The following is a 17,301-nucleotide window of genomic DNA, read 5'->3' on the forward strand; positions in this document are numbered from 1 at the left end:
TACAAGACGTTACCCGTTTAGCCTCCGACATCTACCTTAACGGGCAGCCAACACCCCGAACTCGTCCTCTTACTATTGTTCTTGTTTTGGACAGCGACTTTGATCTTTCTTTCAGTCTCCTATCAGATTCGCGTGGCTACCCTAAATCTAACCCAGCAATATTTATCCCTTAGTACATTATTTTGTTTGCCAGTAGCTTTTATCAAGCCTGTGAAACATTGTTTTGACAATGAGACCCGGTGCGGGAAAAATTCTCCTCTTCACGTCCGCTAACCTACAGGCACAGCCGTTTATAAACCGTTTAAGGAGCTGGCTCACAACACCATGAAAACAGAATTAACAAAAACAAATCCACGCAGCATATGGCCTTCCGCGCCAGTTAAAAGCCTTTTAACGGTGGGGAAAAGGAGGGAAGGCAGGAGAATTGGTTTGACGCCAAGTCAGTAACTAAGGCTATACATCACAGTGAGAAACCTCTCTGCACTGGTGACAATCGCTCTCACCCTTGAGCCCCGAGAGCGGATGTATCTCCAACACGTGACATGATAGAGTTTGTATGTGAGCTTCAAATAATATATTACACATAAATCACAATGTGTGCTGTCCACTTAGCATTTTGCCCCTCTACGACACGTAGTAATGCACGTGCTATCTACGTGACTTTCTACAGTCAGAGAGGTTCTGCAAAGAGGTTCAGTGCTTGTTAACAATACCGTTATCGGATATCCCGGGTGCACATCTCGTCTCGGGTCACCTGTTTCGGGTGTGTGTGTATGGGAAGTAGGACAGATTGGTTTTTGGACAGATTTGATTTTACACCGAGCCAGCAACTAAGAGCAGCCAGCCCTGCAAAGAGATGTCACAAGCAAAGAAAGAAAAGAGATCTGAACCCAGGACGCAGTCCTTACTACATTGGCGACAGACAATAATCATTTCACGACCGGACCACGCACCTGTTTACAGGGCGGTCTGATTTGGCATGATAGTTAAATTCCAGCTCGGTGTAAAAACCTATTTATCTCACCACCCTCCAAACCGGTAGAGCCCCATCGGGGCAGCCTTCAGGAGAATGGGCCGTGCGGAGTCCATCTGACCACCAGCAGCAAGGCAAGAGGACCGGTTCATAATTGTCGCCGCAGGCGCCATATAGCAAGTGCCACCCACGACCCACAGAGGACTCCTCACTGTTTTCTGCCTATCCCACAACAACACCCAATGAACCTGCAATCTCCCCACACTGTGTACAGCACTCTTGTCCTAAGCAACTTGACACACAGTGAATGGCAAAGCCCAACAAGCTTTGATAATCGCACAGAAAAGGCCAGAGATGATTAAATATGGTACTCTCCTCCTCTTCTACCTTGCAACTCTTTGAGCCATGCCCCACTCCGCAACTAGAAAGGCAAAGCACGACAGCATGCGTGCTGATCTTTTTCAATTAAAGTCTAGTAATGCCGTTTTACGCCGTCGGCAGCAGCTAAGGCGATGTCACGATAAGTAGGACCGACCGTGTAAGTCGCAGCGACAATAAAGAAAATGCGTTACATCTGAGAATGGATTCAAACCCGCGACCAACGACAGACGCCTAGTGTCTCCGACCGACTTTCATCTGTACTAATTCAGCGACGCCTACAAGACCACATTTCTTGTCCTTGCTTTACTTATTTATCAGATTTCAGTAACTTCACTGAAAAGTAACTTACTCTGCATCCATTTCGCTGGATTGTTCTTGCCCTAGCCCCAAATAACCCTAAGGTGATTTACTAACCCGACAAGTGCCGCTGAATGTTTCAAATTTTATGGCAAATGTCGCTTTAGGATTTTTCTGGAAAATATATGCCAAAAACACATACTCGGCATCTGTATCCAGTTAAGGATGCCCTTTAGAAATGCATATACCTTCAGCAGTAATTCCCAAAGAACATTTATAAAGATAAAGAGTTTAAACATAAATAAATATCAAGAACAAACTGAAAAAAATTGAAGACAGGTTCAAATATAATTTCATCAAAAAGCAAACCAACGACGCTTGCCTGTCACTGCACTGCCGCCAAAAATCAAACTAAATGCAAAAGTTATCGCCACATTTCTAAAGTCAGTGCAGAAAGTCTTTCTCCCACTCTCTCTTTCTCTGGCCGATCTCGCTCCCTCGATCTGAAGAATCCGACGAGAAGAGAAAATTTAAAAGAAACCCCCCTGATGCGAGTAAGCTCGTTGCCTCGATCGTGTGGGTTCTCATCAGACACGTCCCACCACCCCACCTGCCCACCCGACGAGAGGAGCTCGTGCATGTCTGCAACAAGACAGCGGCGTAATATAATCTACTGCTAATACTTTTGATTGTTGTGCAGCTGCTGCAGCTTTTCTTGCTCTCCACGTCGTCGTCGTCGCAGCGCCGCCATGAGGATTCACAACTCTTTGCCCGAGCGACCCTCCGCGACCGCACCCCTCCTCTCCTCCCCACCCAGCCGACCTTCCCCAGGCGTCAGTAATCATGAAGTCTGGCAAAAATAAATAAAAGTGTCCTCGCAGTGGAAAGATGAGTCAGTGCACGGCAAAAGGTTAAAATCAAGGTGCTGCAGTGCTCTCCAAGAAGCTGGCTGGAATTATTGCAACCTACGCGTTTGCTGGCGACTCGGGCAATGGGGGCCTTTGCAGTTTATTGAGAATCTATATCCCTAATGGAACGGAGCCTGTGGAAATGCTTGCAGCCATTACACGACGACGGGACCCACAATCTTCCATTTTGCACCGCATTAAGTAGGACGACTCGTTAGGGTTTTTTTTTTTCTTTCTTTCTTTTTTGGTTGTTGCCGTTTTGTCGTGCAAAAGAGCTCTCTCTCTTCACCGCATCCCTTCACCACACTCTTTGTTAACCCTGCTGGCTCCCAGACGCCTTGGCCGCGAATCTCTTGAGAGTAAGCGCGCATCTGCCCCTGCATGTGTGAGAGAGAAAAGAGAAGGGATGGCTGTGATACTGAGATTTTTTTTTTTTCTTAAGCCAGTCTTGAAGATGCGAGATAATATCTTAGTATGTATATGGCATTGCTCAGACATTGAAATCTATGAACGCCGCGTCCTCGTATTGAAAACAAGCGACCTGAGCAGACTGCAACACGTGACGACAGGAAAGAGGAAGTAGTGTGTGTGTGCGCGTGCGTGCGTGCTTGCGATCAAGAAAATGCTAATTATATAGGAGTGTAAAATAAACACTGATGAATAGATTTATCGACCAGTCGCAGACAAAAAAACCCAATATGTTAACATCAACATCATGCTAATAACTCCCAAAGTGAAAAAAAACTGCTGCGATCTCCATGGACTTTTTAATTTAAAAGCATTTTTATAAGATTGCGTCAACACAAATTATAACGGACACTGCAAACACGTGTCTGGCTATCACATATTGTATCACACAATGAAAGCTTCAACCTAAGTTCGTTTCATGTTTCCTACGCCGTGTCGCTTAAGTTTTAAAACTTCTCGACAAATGTTCTGACGCCGATTGTTAGCTGTTAATGTAATGTATTACCTTTCTACACGATGGGAAAAGACTTGTGCTTACATTATATGGTCTTATAAAACTATAGCTATGGTCTTTAAACGATTAGGATTTCTGGATTTCTATTTTTAAAAGACATGCCATAGTTTCAGCCCCAAAAGTTTCAGTACTGATGCTATAATCTAACCTTTTTTCTCGTCGCAAAGGCAACCGATAAGCTATGGCGATTCTGACTGGCATTCATCATGAATGAGTCTGGGGCAGCTAAAAGGAGCAGTGCAGGAAATGCGAAATCCTTGACCGTGATGGAGACTCTCAGATGTAGTCGATGCGTCTTGTGAACCACCGCAACCTTAAACAAGGACAGGGTCTTCCACCAAAGTCCCGTGGGCGTCGCATAATAGGAGTTCAATCAACCTCTGGTTCCTGCACGGCCATTAAAAGGGGATTCAAAGTCTGTCAAAGATTGATGTCAGAAGAAAGGGGCGAAATCACAAGGGCAAAGCACTTCATCCGGATTCTTACCAACGCTTAGTATCATGGTTGATTTCAGAGGCATTCAACAGAGAGGGAGTGAGTGAGCAAGCCAAAAGACGGGTGTGAGAGAGATCCAGAGAGTGAGAAAGTGATGGTAAGTGAGACGGAGTGATAATAAGGAAGTGGGTCAGAAAAAGGAGGGAGAATGAGAGAGAGACAAGCTGGTTGGTTGTGTTTTACTCCGTGCCAGCAACTAAGGTTATATTGTGGCGAGAGAAAGTAATCTTGTTTAGGAACAAAAGGGCCGCCCTTTTTAATGAATTAAAAACGAAAAAATAGCTGCCGATGGTACGGCTTTAAATGAGAAAAACGAAGTGCCTGTTGCAACAAAATAAGTAGCGAAAAATGTAGCGACGAAGTACAAGGCAAGAAAATGTGAAGATTGGCATGGCCTGTAATTTATAAACAGTCAATGGAGCAAATAGTATTCTTCCAGAGCGAAAAACCGTTGGAAAAAATGGCCCAGACGAACAACAGGCAGCAGCGACTATTACCGACAAAAAAGTGATCTACAAGTCGATAGCTTGATGAAACCACAAAACAGTCGAAAACAAGCGATACACAGCGAAACAAAAAAAGCACACCAAAGGAGACACCAAAGTCGACATAGGCCTGGGAAATAAATAAACAAAGGAGTGCTCAGTGTGCGAATCACTTCCAAACATTCAGTATTGCTACGTGTGTACATAAAACTGTTATTACTGCGCGTACTCTGTAGGCCACTGGTCGATTCAACCATTTACCGATTCGACCACGCGCGTCAAGTACAGAAATGTGTGTGTGTGGTGGGTGGTATCAAATAAAAAAAAAAAAGCACAATGTTCGAAGTAATGTGGCTCACTGCCCTATGTAAGAGCAATAGAAAAACAAAAGCATTCATTGCTTAGTTTAACTTACGCAATCGGCGTGGCTAAGCAGTACGGCAAAGCGGGTCTGATTAGTGAAGCACTGAATGGTTTGTAAAGCTACACACCATCTCTGTTAGTCAAATCAGCCAAAACTGATGTTTGCTGAGATGAAACAGAAGATATATTTCACTGTGATGTGTGAAGATACGCCGGCTACATTCTGACCGGGTGTGTCGTACAAAAAGACATTTTGCGCTACATCAAACGAACTACATATATATAATTAAATAGTTTTATTCAAAAATTACTTTATAAAGCAGCGTTTGATACACACAACGATAAAAGAGAGAACAACATCGACGAGCGCAGGTCATCCGATGACGATAAGGGGAGATTTCATCATTATTCACTTATTTTGTGACCGAATTATTGCATAAATAATGATATGGTCGAATTAACTATAGGCAGTGATCGAATCGACTATGAGTCGTAGTCGAATTGGAAAATCGTTGAATCGAGCGGCCTCTATTTGGTATACAAATGTCTGGATTGAGACTGATGGACAATAGAAAGATAAAATGGCATGCAGCTCGCATCCGCTATGTTCATAACCCAGCAAAAATTAATGCTGCGAGTTGTATGCCCCTATGTACACCATGGCTAAAGGACGAAAACCCTGTCAACAAACTGATTTTCTACATCCTCCAGTCGCGCCTTTTGTTCCGCCGGACCAGTCTACCAGTCTGTGGGCACTTCACAGAGCTCCACGGATGTCGGACGATTCCTCATGCAGACGATGGTTCTGCCTGCCCCTTCCTGCCCCGCCTTTCTCTTTCCTCAGTCAGAAGGCCACGACGGCGGGACGTGACCGGCCACACAGCCACGGCGACGACGGTGGCGCCAATTCTGCCTTTTCAATGAGTCAAGCAGCTAGATAACGGCGTCCTTACCTCCCACATATAATCGAGGCCCCCGAGTCTGGGCATGCGCAAAGAGAAACGGGGGGGGGGGGGTGTCTACGTGTCACGAACGTATCCAGTTATTAATGGCGACTCCAACGTCACGATGAAGACAACCTTCAGGAGGCCCCTAGACTCCACAATGACAATGGCAGTATGTCGCAGATTAATAACTATTTAAGTAACTGAGATTACAAAAGCGATGTTAATATATGATAGATTAAAATGTCACATTACCCACTCGGCATTGATTTCAATGGACAAAGAAAATTATAACTAGTACATCAGACAAAAGATAAGCTTGCAAATTACAAAAATATTATGCGGGGCTGGGAAACAAACCGACAAAGGAGGAGAATGATGGCGACCAAATGTGTCTTCTCTAATGCAGGCCAAACACAAGAGGTCCACATGAGCACAAGGATGGAGAAGGAAAAGGCATTGAGAAAGTACAATGAAATACTTGTCATTCTGCCTTTCTCGATGGAGCGTGTCTTGATACTAGATTGGGTCTGTACCACCTTCGACGGCTACGCCTGGAAATGGCTTCTTACCACCGGTGCTTGTCGTTGAAACTTGAGCTCAGATCACAACCTCCGTCTCCACCGCGTTCTTTGATCACAACAGCTCGACGAGGCTCGAAAATCCCGGCGTCAGCACCACGACGCCTATCATCTTCCCGCACCACAGCCTCCATGCGTGCTCCCGGTGAACAACACTCGCCAAACCCGCGTCTAGCTTTCACCCAAAAGGTTTCAATTTCGGTTCTGGGGATTTGACCCCACCTGAGATGTGGACTTCTCCACCGTTCCTCCAATCTCTCATCATCACTCACCAGAGAATGTCCAAGAGAGAGATTCTGCGTCTCCCTTCATGGTGCCTCGATACTCGCCTGCAATTGTAAAGACCCAGGAAGAGGTCAAACTGTCAGAACGCTCGAGTCAAAGAGAAACTGTAAGCAGGAAACCTCGTAGGTGTGAATGTGCATCTCCCGCACTGACCAGTCAGACGACCTCGCCATGATCGCTCAATCGTCCCACCGAAAGACATCAACACCACACTGGCGAATGTCCACTCACTGCTGACTTCTATTGACGTGACCAGGGTCAAACTATGATTAGTATACTGAAATGCAAGCCCTTTTCTTATTTCCTTCAGGAAATGCAAGACCTCAAGCGGCACCGAGAGGGCGGTAATACAAGATAATCGAAATCCTGGCCACGTCAGAACGAGGTCATGCTGGTCGAGATAAAGAAGCAACGAAAAGAACCAGGAACACACTGTTTCTAAGATTTTCCACAGGCATCCATGTTGATGTCAAAAAGCTTACGCACACCTGTTTCAAACCACCTGGGTTTTTTAAAAATCAAAACCACACAAACATGAGTATTGTCACACGCAGCTCTTGCGAGAATGTACATCACTCCTTGCGAAAAGTCTGTTCCTCGGGCGTGATGGCGACATTTGATGCTCCTGCCTTTGGAACGCCTGTCTGCTCTTTGAAATTGCATTACCTGCATTTTGCCCCCAAGTGTCAGGATCAACTGACACACACCAACGATAAAATCTGCTGCTGGGTATTGCGCCAAGCGGCCCGAGGCGGCATCGAGAGACCGGTAATACGAAGTTAATCGTAATCCTGGCCACGTAGGCATTTCTCGTGGCAAACCAACTGTAAAATGACATTTTCGCATCGGCCTGGCTACACATTCATGCATTTTAGCACCTACGCTTTCGCCAAGACAGCTTTTGCCGACGGGCTCCGATATTAACATTTCTCCGACGAAAATAGCAGGCCTTCCGGGAAACGGCCCACCAGGAAATCTTCTCTTAGAGATGCCCGTAAGTTCAGTTCAGTTTCATCCAGCATCCCCTTTCCTCCTATTTCTTTCATAACCCCTCCCGCCTCCGCACTCCGGCAAGCGAAAGCGAATTGGAGCCTGGTGTATTGTCAGTCACTCCCAGTAGCAGTCAGCTAAAAATGCTTATCAAAAGATAGCAGTTCATCAGAAATCTCAGACAGAAGTCTGTAAGCAGCAGTTAAACTACTAACCAGTGTCCGTGCACCCGGCCCCTGGTCAGCAAACGAGGTGGACAACATGAAGTGCCGTCTAACAAGTCTTGGGTGTCGTGTGTGGACGACATTCATGCAAGTCCGCCGGAAAGAGTGAGACTGCAGGCGCGCACTTTTTTTCTTTAGGAGGCGGGGAATGAAAGGGGGAGGAAGAGATAAAAAAAATCGAACAAATGATAGATGACGCGCTCTCATAGCTTTCAGATACATTTTAAAAGTTTCGGGATTAACTTCAGCCTAAACAAATGTGAGGGGAATCGGTTACCGGCAGCCAGACAGCCTTGACAGGTTTCTCCTCCCCAATCTGTCTACACCAGCACATGCTACCTCCGCGCTGTCTCAAGCGGCTTCGCTGCCTCCGGTTGATACTGGGGTAACTTTTCAATCGTTGGACGGATTTGTAGGTGGGTTGGAGAAGAAAAAACAAAATGGCAAAAGGGATGTAGGGTGGGGGTGGGTGGGGAATCCGCCAGTAGTGATGGTGCTGAAGAGGTTGCTGGAGGAGGTAACTGATGTGTAGTACTTAGTTCAACTTTAAGGTCTGACGAAACTGATGTAAAAGATGCTTAAAAAAAAAAAAAAAATGAAAACAAGTCGGACAAACAACACATGGAAGTGACGTTCCCAAAGGCGACGCAGCTACTCTATAGAGACTTGCTTCACAAAAAAACAACTCCACCTTACGATCAATATGCATGTAACAAATGTTACGAAATGATGATCTAGCGGAACAACTCCACCTGGCATTTCTCTGCCGCGTAAATAGGGAGACCGATGACATTTTGTGCTACAGCGCATGCGTGAAATAAAGTGAGAGTGAGAAAGTGAAGGGGATGCAAGTAAATATTGCATGAATGAATTATAAAAAAAGACTGAAGCGAAAAGCAGTAACTTGTTTCCTGCTACGTCGATCACAAACGATCCGAGAAAGAGCAAGCTCTTAACGTTCGTACACGAGACCTGCTAGAGGCCACCCCGCTCCCACAACCACCATCCATTCCCTACTCGTCCCTTGTTCTCACAACGTCAGCCACTAGCTTTATCATTTACAAATACCTGAAGCAAGATGTTTATCATTTACGAAATCCAATCTTTAATACACATTTTTTTTCTTCTCTTCTTCTCATTGCTCCAGAAAATTGCAAAACCTCCTACCAACTCGGCGGGAAGCATCCGGAGCGGGTTCCTTACCTTCTCTCTAGCTCTGTATCTACGGGCAACCGACAGGCCCCTGTTCTTATGGACGTGCAAACACGGCGCGGAAAGCCATCCAATCCCGTCTTAATCTCCACTTTTCCCGCGAGAGGCGGCCGTGATTTTTACCACCTTCTCATATAGCTATGCAAATGTTTGACCATGATTGTCGAAGCCCTCGACAAACAGGCGCCTAACTTGGCCAGAAATTAGAAAGCGCCAGGCCATGTCGTGAGGCGTTCTGTCAGTCGGTGGTGGAAGGGAAGACGGTGTCTGAAGTTGTAGGTTGTGACGTTTCAAGAGCGAAGTGAAGGACTCTCGTTTTCTCTCTCTCTCTGGCGCGCATGGATGAATATCTACAATAATACTTTGATAATGGCCAAGGAAGATGCAGTCGCAGGCAGGCCTAGAAAAATAGGAAGTTACAGCAATGTGTGTGCGTGCATATCCATGCTAATTATAACCGCCAGTACCCGCAACAGCATCCTGCTAATGTGAGCTAACAAAACGCCTGCACACGTTCGTCAGTTCCCTCGAAGATGACGTCACCTGGCACCAACAACTCTTTTGGTCTCTCCTCCCCCACCCTTGTGAAATGCTTACCAAACCCTTTTAGGCTAAGCGATCTTGCATGTTCCGGCTTTATTCTGCATCCTTCCTTCGAAACCAATTAGGACCTGAATATTTTTACTACGTCATCGTGCCGCTTGCCCAACGCTGTAACAACTCTCTCAAGACGATTTCGTTTTTCCTCCCTAAAAAAGGGAATTCAGCCGAGTGTGTTCTTCATTTAAGTTTGTTTTAAAGTCAATGGATGAGGCCTAAGTGGATCCATGCAAATGGAATCACACTACGGCGGCTTGCTGGAATACAAAGCCGTCTTTCCAATTTCTGTCCATCGTTATCCCTCCCACGCAGCCACTGCTCATAAACCTTCACTCCCTCGCGATCGTCCTGACGACCCGCAGTGACACAGGCATGGCCTTGAACCCTCGTCTCCTAAGGTCAGAGTAACACCTGATGTTTGCATCCCACAGGAGATGGCACTAATTAAATTAGCGCATCACAATGCGAACATACCCGAAACAAGATCTGCCCACCGCACCGGAAATTGCTTGCTGACCACGGGAACTAAGGTCGTGTATAAAAAACTACAAATTCTTCTGTAACCAAAACTACGATTGCTCTTCACTCGATGAAAAAATCATGAGAATATCCCAATTAACAGAAAAAAAAATGCACGTCACAAAAAGTTCCTCATAATGAGATTTTCAGGTACCCAAAAATAGAGGTAGGGGTGGAATTCTCTCAAAAATTCCTCGTGTCCTAGTTTGAACACATTCTAGTCAAATGGTTGGGGGAGGGAGAGTTCTCACTCCTGTCAGTTTTAGTTGACAAATTGAACTCTCTTTTTTGCCAATATGAGCAGCTTGAAGAGCTGAGTGATGCTGCAATTAGTGCTGATATTGATGCAGGGCTAAAAGCTATGCAAAACAGGACCTTTGAGAACGAATGCTATTGGTAAAGAAATTCCGGGGATATGCATGGCTGATTAAAAACAGTTTGAAATAAAGGCCTATTTCTGTCAACTTATTCTGACATCGTAGCAGCTACTGCCGGCCAGCATCTCGCAGTCCCTTTACAACCAACAATGCAAACCTGGGTACTGTAGCCTACCCTCTTCAAACATCTTGTGCTTTGATGAGCCAGTGAAGAGGTTTTCTTTCCGCGCCATGGCCCCACGTTTACAACGCTGCATGGAACGAACAATTCCCCATAAAGTGCAACGATTTGCAACAAACATTTCTTTCGTTTCAGCCTTCGTTCTCCTTCGCTCCCACCCACCACCTCATACATACATATTCGGGAGGACGGGTGGTCCTTTCCTTCACCACACCGCTGACTCGATGGCGGCAGAACCAGAGAAAATAATTCTTTCTGTTTGTGACGTAGTGTCAGCAGCGATCACAGATAACGAGCGGGGCTGACAGCATTCATTGGATGCACCACGCTTCCAGGCAGGCAATGGTGGTATTTATGCACACAAGAAGCACACCTCGGTGTGTCGAGCTGACGGAAACAAGGGTCATTCTGGTGCTACTCCTACAATCAATCTGGTTTAAAACAAAATAAAATGCATATCTGAAATATCTGCTCGGTGGTCTTGTAGTGCTTTCTTTTTTCGAGAATGCCTGTAGGGTCTTTGGTACATATCGAACAGCGACAGTAAGTAAAGACTCACCGGGAGAACAAACTGAAGGGGGAGGGGTAACTGGCAAAAGCGAATGCGTGAGTGATTACAATCTATTCTATGTTGGTTCTGTGGTAATGCTGAGTGCCAGAAACAGCGCCCTTCGGCGAATCTTTCCGAAAGAAGTGCTTTCTGCAAGAATAGTTTGTCCTGGATGATGATGTAGCTGCGACAGTGACCAATCATTCACAAATGTTCTGACTACAGAAGCAGTTATCACTCTTCCTCAGACTTCACGCCGACCAACATACACTTCTGTCGCTGTGCTCTTGCAACAAGAAAGTGCTTCCTTCTATACACAGGTGATTTCGCATTGTGAGAGGAGAGGGAGCGGGGCGGAAACCGAGTACCATAGAAAAAAAACCAACAGCCTTGCGAACAGGTGTTACACACAAAGGGCGTCCCGAGATGAGATGTCAAGGCCTCTCACTACAGTGGTGACGAATGTTTTGACCACTACACTACCGGGCACATTGCGTCGTTAAACATTAACAGCCGTTTGGCCTCCTATTGTAGAACCAATATATCAAGCCAGTGAATCAGACTCCTGACCCCGAAACTGCGCAGTCACAGAACAGTCGAGAAGGAGGAACGCCACAGTTTCAAAGAACGCTATTTCTGGAATTGCTAGAGAGAGAGAAGCCTGAGTAGGGCGCTAAAGTTGTGCCTAAACTGACCGTCATACAAAAGAAGGGGAGGGACACTCCGTTCCACTCGTCAGCTATCAGACACAATGAATCCCGTTCACTATGCTGTTGAACTCTTTACCTTTGCCTTTATATACATATAAAACATCACAATATTATAGACCGAAGTTTTACGGAAGCGGTTGTCAGTCATATTAAACACCACATAAACCAACAACAAAAGACAACGGATGCAACAAAGCTGTTTTAAACGAATCCGGCGTTTTAACCAGTGCAGGAAGGGCATCTGGACTACAAACCGTGTTTCAAATTGCCAGCCGAGGAAGGCAGGTGGAAGAACACAAGAGAAAGCGACGGCGGTGACCCGAGCAAATCAGGCCTACTTGCCCCTTTGACATTTCACCTGGCGTTTGGCGAAGTTTGCAAAACCGCCTCCACCTGGCATCTCACCCCCACAGGAAGTGCCCTGATGTCTCACGACCCTGGCCAGCGGGAGATAAGATGAGTCGGGTCGACGGGGGACCCTGCAAGTCACCTTTTCCCTTATTGATGGCCTACAGCCTTTGGTCAGTCGGTTTCTATCCAGGATGCGCACCCAATCATAAGCTTTTCCATCTTCGTTATGACCTTTCTTTTTTTTCTATTGTTATTTGTGCCCCTCAGATGAGCGATTCTTCAATCTACCGGCTGTGACAATCATACATTCACACAAGAAGGGGGACTTGGAATGTCTACAGTCTGTGACCAACATACATTCGCGCTAGCAGTGGGGTAGGAAGATGCTTAGCTTTGCGGAAGTAGGGGGAAAACCATGCTGATAGTGAACGACGTTCACATTCTTCAAGAAATAGAAACTTTTTGGAGGGGGCAGCCAATTGTTCAGCCAATCCCCATTGTTCCTACGTCACTAATGCCGGGCGACAGATGTGAGCATGTTCACTTCTATTACGGCAACTTGCTATCACTACATTTTTTCCTGCAGACAGCGGACTATTGTGAATCTTTCCCCCACCACCGCCCTCGCCATACTGTCTTCAACGAAGTAAGCTTTATTATAAAGTTCTGCATCTGTTACAATGTGCGTCATTCGCGATACAACCAATGCCTTCATGCTAATCGAGACATTAAAATGTCGAAGAAAAAAAGAAAGCTCAACAAAAACAAACGTGGAATCAGTAAATGACGGTAAACTGATCCAGCCTCATCCATCGAGAAATAACGGACTGGAGGAGATATTCGCAAAGGACGACTACAATTTTCTCCGTCTCGGTGATAAGCTTCTTACCTCTACGCCATCGGGCCGCCCAGGTGTTTATGTAAACAGTAAAGGTTTCCCAAAATAGCTGTGCGCGTGTGATTGTGTGTGCACGCATCTACTGGCTGATGAGGCAGTTTCCCGACAAAAAAAAAAAAATTCTTCCGTTCAGTGGAGGAGGCGGTCCTCTTCCTCAACAACAAAATTAGTGAAAAACAACGTTGCACCATTGATACAAAAATAAATGTTATCAAACGTGAAGTCTGCTTCTCCGCCAAACTGTCAAACACAAGACAGTAGCAGCGTGAAGCAACGGAAGGAATTAGAGTGCGGCTAACCCGTAAAAGGAAAATTACACCGGCAATGATTTTAAAAACATTCACATCGGACCAATAAAACAATCTGCGTTTGTGAAGGTAAAAAAGTAGTTCTGACGTCAAGAAGATGCTGCTAGAAAGTTCGTCGCCTTCAACGGCTGCGGAGCCACAGCATGTGTCTGTCATCTCACACCCGAAAACGTCAGCGAGTTCATTCCCACCCTTTTTAATGTTAAGAATGGGGTATGGGATGAGACTTTGGAGTAAACGCTGCTCAACACCAGTAGAAAGGACAAAGGCAGGAAGATTTCTAGGTGATTCCATGTTGCGTGGATGGGCATGGGTGGAACACTAATCGTTTCAATGGTTATAAATAGTCATCGTTTCACCATCATCATCCATCCCTTGCCAACCAGGTGACGACCAGTTACGCAGACCCACCTGTGCCAGTTGTCGACACCTCAGTAAAGGGGACTGGGATAAATGATGCGGGTGACAATGCTATTTAGGTCGTTTTGAGCGGTGGTAAACAGGTCACATACAGAACGCCCAGTTCCTCTCTTGTTTGTTCTCCAGCCAGTTCTTTCTCGATCCACCTTGGCATCGACTTGCCCAGAAGAATGATATTCAACAGTGTGTAGTGTCGGATCACATGGCCAAGCCAGACCACCTTCCACATCGCTACTGCCAGAAAAGGTTGCTGGTGGCCCTCAAGGATGCAATTATTTTCAGTAACATCCATCACGTAACCTACTTAGAAGTAACAAATGGATTATGGCTCAGAACTCAAAACAGGAAGAAGTAGACAAGATTCTTGCACAATATTTTACTCAGAAGTTCTTCATTACTGTAATAATTGATAGCTGGATCAAAATAAATTAGTCCATACAGTACTAAAAGCAAAGGCAGAGGAGGAAACAGCCTAGCTACTTGAGGTCCAAACATCTGACTTAAAAAGATGAAAAGTTAACAATCTGCAACTGAAAAAAATAAGCCTATATTAACAATACTGTTTCTAGTCTAGGGTAAAACACTGTTCATTTACGTAGCAGCTTTCCATACCACCAATGACAGGTTCAAAGCCCTTTAGGCAAACATTTACATTAAAATACACAAGGGTAGACACCAAATACCCTTTTACACACAAAAGAAAACCAGAGAAAGCCACTGATGGTCAGCCCTATATACTCTCTCTGGCCATGAGAACAGGTGTTGCATCTAAAGCGTGTTCTAGCCAATGTTCTAGCCAAGATTTTTAACCCGAAACATTTTTCCCCTTGTTGTTGACAGGCACTTTAGCCTCTGTGCCACCAAAACCAGTCTGGTTGTACCTCTGGGGTCTCTCTGTCACACACATACTCTACAATGTGCCGTAAATGCGAAAACTATAAACTATCAAAAGGGTTCCAAATATTTATATTACACTACAGGCATTTGTTATCAGAAAAAACCAACATTCCTAGGGGATGAGGAAAACAGCAAAAGTAAATGAGCTGATTAACAGTGCATGCAAGTTTCTGATAAGTATTCATGGATGCTTTGTCACATTCAATTATGTTTTAACTGCTTCAACATTACATACAAAATGGAAAATCAGCATCTCTAATGCGACTTATTAACAGTATGCATCTAGTTTCTCATTTTGCTAAGGTTACTGGACTACAAACAACTGACATTATTGATTCTATGAGCCTTGTTACAAAAGTTGATTACTTTTAAACTAGGTGATGTCGTGGTATTAGCTTTTCCTGTTGTGAAGCAAAGTCTTGATTATCGTGTACTTGGGAAGTTTGACCAAAAAATAAACCAAAAAAAGTCTAATGCAATTTGTTGCATTATGCACTTCTGTATAATTCATCTTCTCTTGGTTTTTCCTGAACAATTCTCTCACACACACATGAACACACTTCAAGACATGCATTTTAAACTAGAGAATAAGAATGGACAATGGGGAATCTCTCCAAAAATAAATTCCAAATAATTCCATGCATAGTCCCACAAATTACTCCTAGAGGTATATAGGTTTGTGGAAGAAACTTTAAGACATGTGAACTAGATGGTAAATGTGTTCAGGAATGGGAATTCAGTCCTAAATATGAGCAACATTTGGTAAAAATAAAACCACTAGGGAGTTATAAATGTACACTGTGTCCCATTATCTCCCTACAGTTACACCAGTCTTGCCATTCCTCTGCCATCATTTTTCTTTCTGAGGCCATTTAAATTCTTATTTATATCATCCTATATCAGGGGTCTCAAACACGCGGCCCGCGGGCCGAATGCGGCCCGCGAAACATTTTTGTGATGCCCTCGGCCACGTCCGTGGTGTATATGTATGTTGTTCTTGGTGATTAACTTCCGCAGTGAAAATTACCCCCGTTATTAGTGACAGAGACAACGTCAACTTATTTTAATAAACTAAACTGCCTGTGCATGTAATAAACTACACTAAATGTAATTAATAATTATAAAAACTTTATTTTAGCATTTAACTGCAGTGACAGTAGTGTTCGTAAAATTTAATGAAAAAACATTTTCTTTTTGTGGTGCGGCCCGCTGACTGGCTGTTACTTTCCACTGCGGCCCACATGCTAATATGAGTTTGAGACCCCTGTCCTATATGCTTGCACAACATTTTTTTTAGATTTCAAAGATGTATTAAGATACGGATATGTGTTTGCAGACATTCACACACACAGACCACACACTGTATCCACAATACAGGTTATAACACTCAGCTGTTATTTAAAGAATAGTATCTGAAGCTGATAGTATCAATGATACATGTGGGATTTGCAGTATCGCAGTAAATAATGGTATTGCATATTTTAAGACTTTTTCAAACTGCACAAGCTGCATGGCTCACGGCACGTTTTGAGTTCACTAACACTTCATATAATTACACCTAGCTCAGCAGAATCATAGATGTACTGCAATCCGCCAATGGCAAAACCTGCAGGTGATGTATAAATGTAACAAGAATGCAAGGACAGCCCAGTCTCAACACTTGCCCTTGCAAATGCCCGGAGCAAGAGCTCCTGGTGCAGCCAGTTCTATAGATCCAGACCAAGGAAAAAGAAAAATCAGGTTCAATAATTACAGGCACTAGAAGCAGATTTGCTTGTAAATTAATGATTGCTGACCCTTGAGTTGGTATTATTAGATGTAGTTAAGTCCAGGCTCCAAATGTATCAGAAAATGGTGTAACACAGCTATGATATGCTATTTCTTTTTTTTTATCCTGTTCTAGTACTACTATTCACATTACTGAGCCAGAAATTAATAACTCCTACTTATTTATTTAACAAAAATATATTTTCTAAAAAAGATTCATAAAAAGGATTGCTGCATTTAACTGAGCATAGTCAACATCAGATGTTTAGCTAGGAATATGCTGATTACAGCCTTTGTGGTGACTGTAATTGATGATAAATGATCAAAGGTATGTACATAGTCGGTCTGGCTTATAAGCTGTAAATATTTGTGAAATGACTATACGTTATTTTGCATCTACTTAATTAACTGTTGACAACTAGCAAAATCTAGTAAAGGGAGTGAAGCACTGGATAAATTTCAATGGAATATTAAAAATAATAAATGTACTATGTGTGGCAAGACATGATTTTTTTCAGGTTTTTCATTTTATCCTTATTCTACCCCTTTTTGTCATAGTAGCTTAATATTAACAGAAATCATGCTTTGTCTACAGTAAGTGTA

The 17,301-nt window shown here is 44.2% G+C and overlaps 1 protein-coding gene across 1 annotated transcript in view; it reads right to left on the bottom strand.

Annotated features, from left to right (window-relative positions):
• LOC112571562 (ribitol-5-phosphate xylosyltransferase 1-like) overlaps positions 1–17,301 on the bottom strand; it is a 62,097-nt gene that overhangs the window by 44,176 nt on the left and 620 nt on the right. The window lies entirely within an intron of this gene.

Source organism: Pomacea canaliculata, linkage group LG9 (genome assembly GCF_003073045.1).
Source record: "Pomacea canaliculata isolate SZHN2017 linkage group LG9, ASM307304v1, whole genome shotgun sequence".
NCBI lineage: Eukaryota > Metazoa > Mollusca > Gastropoda > Architaenioglossa > Ampullariidae > Pomacea > Pomacea canaliculata.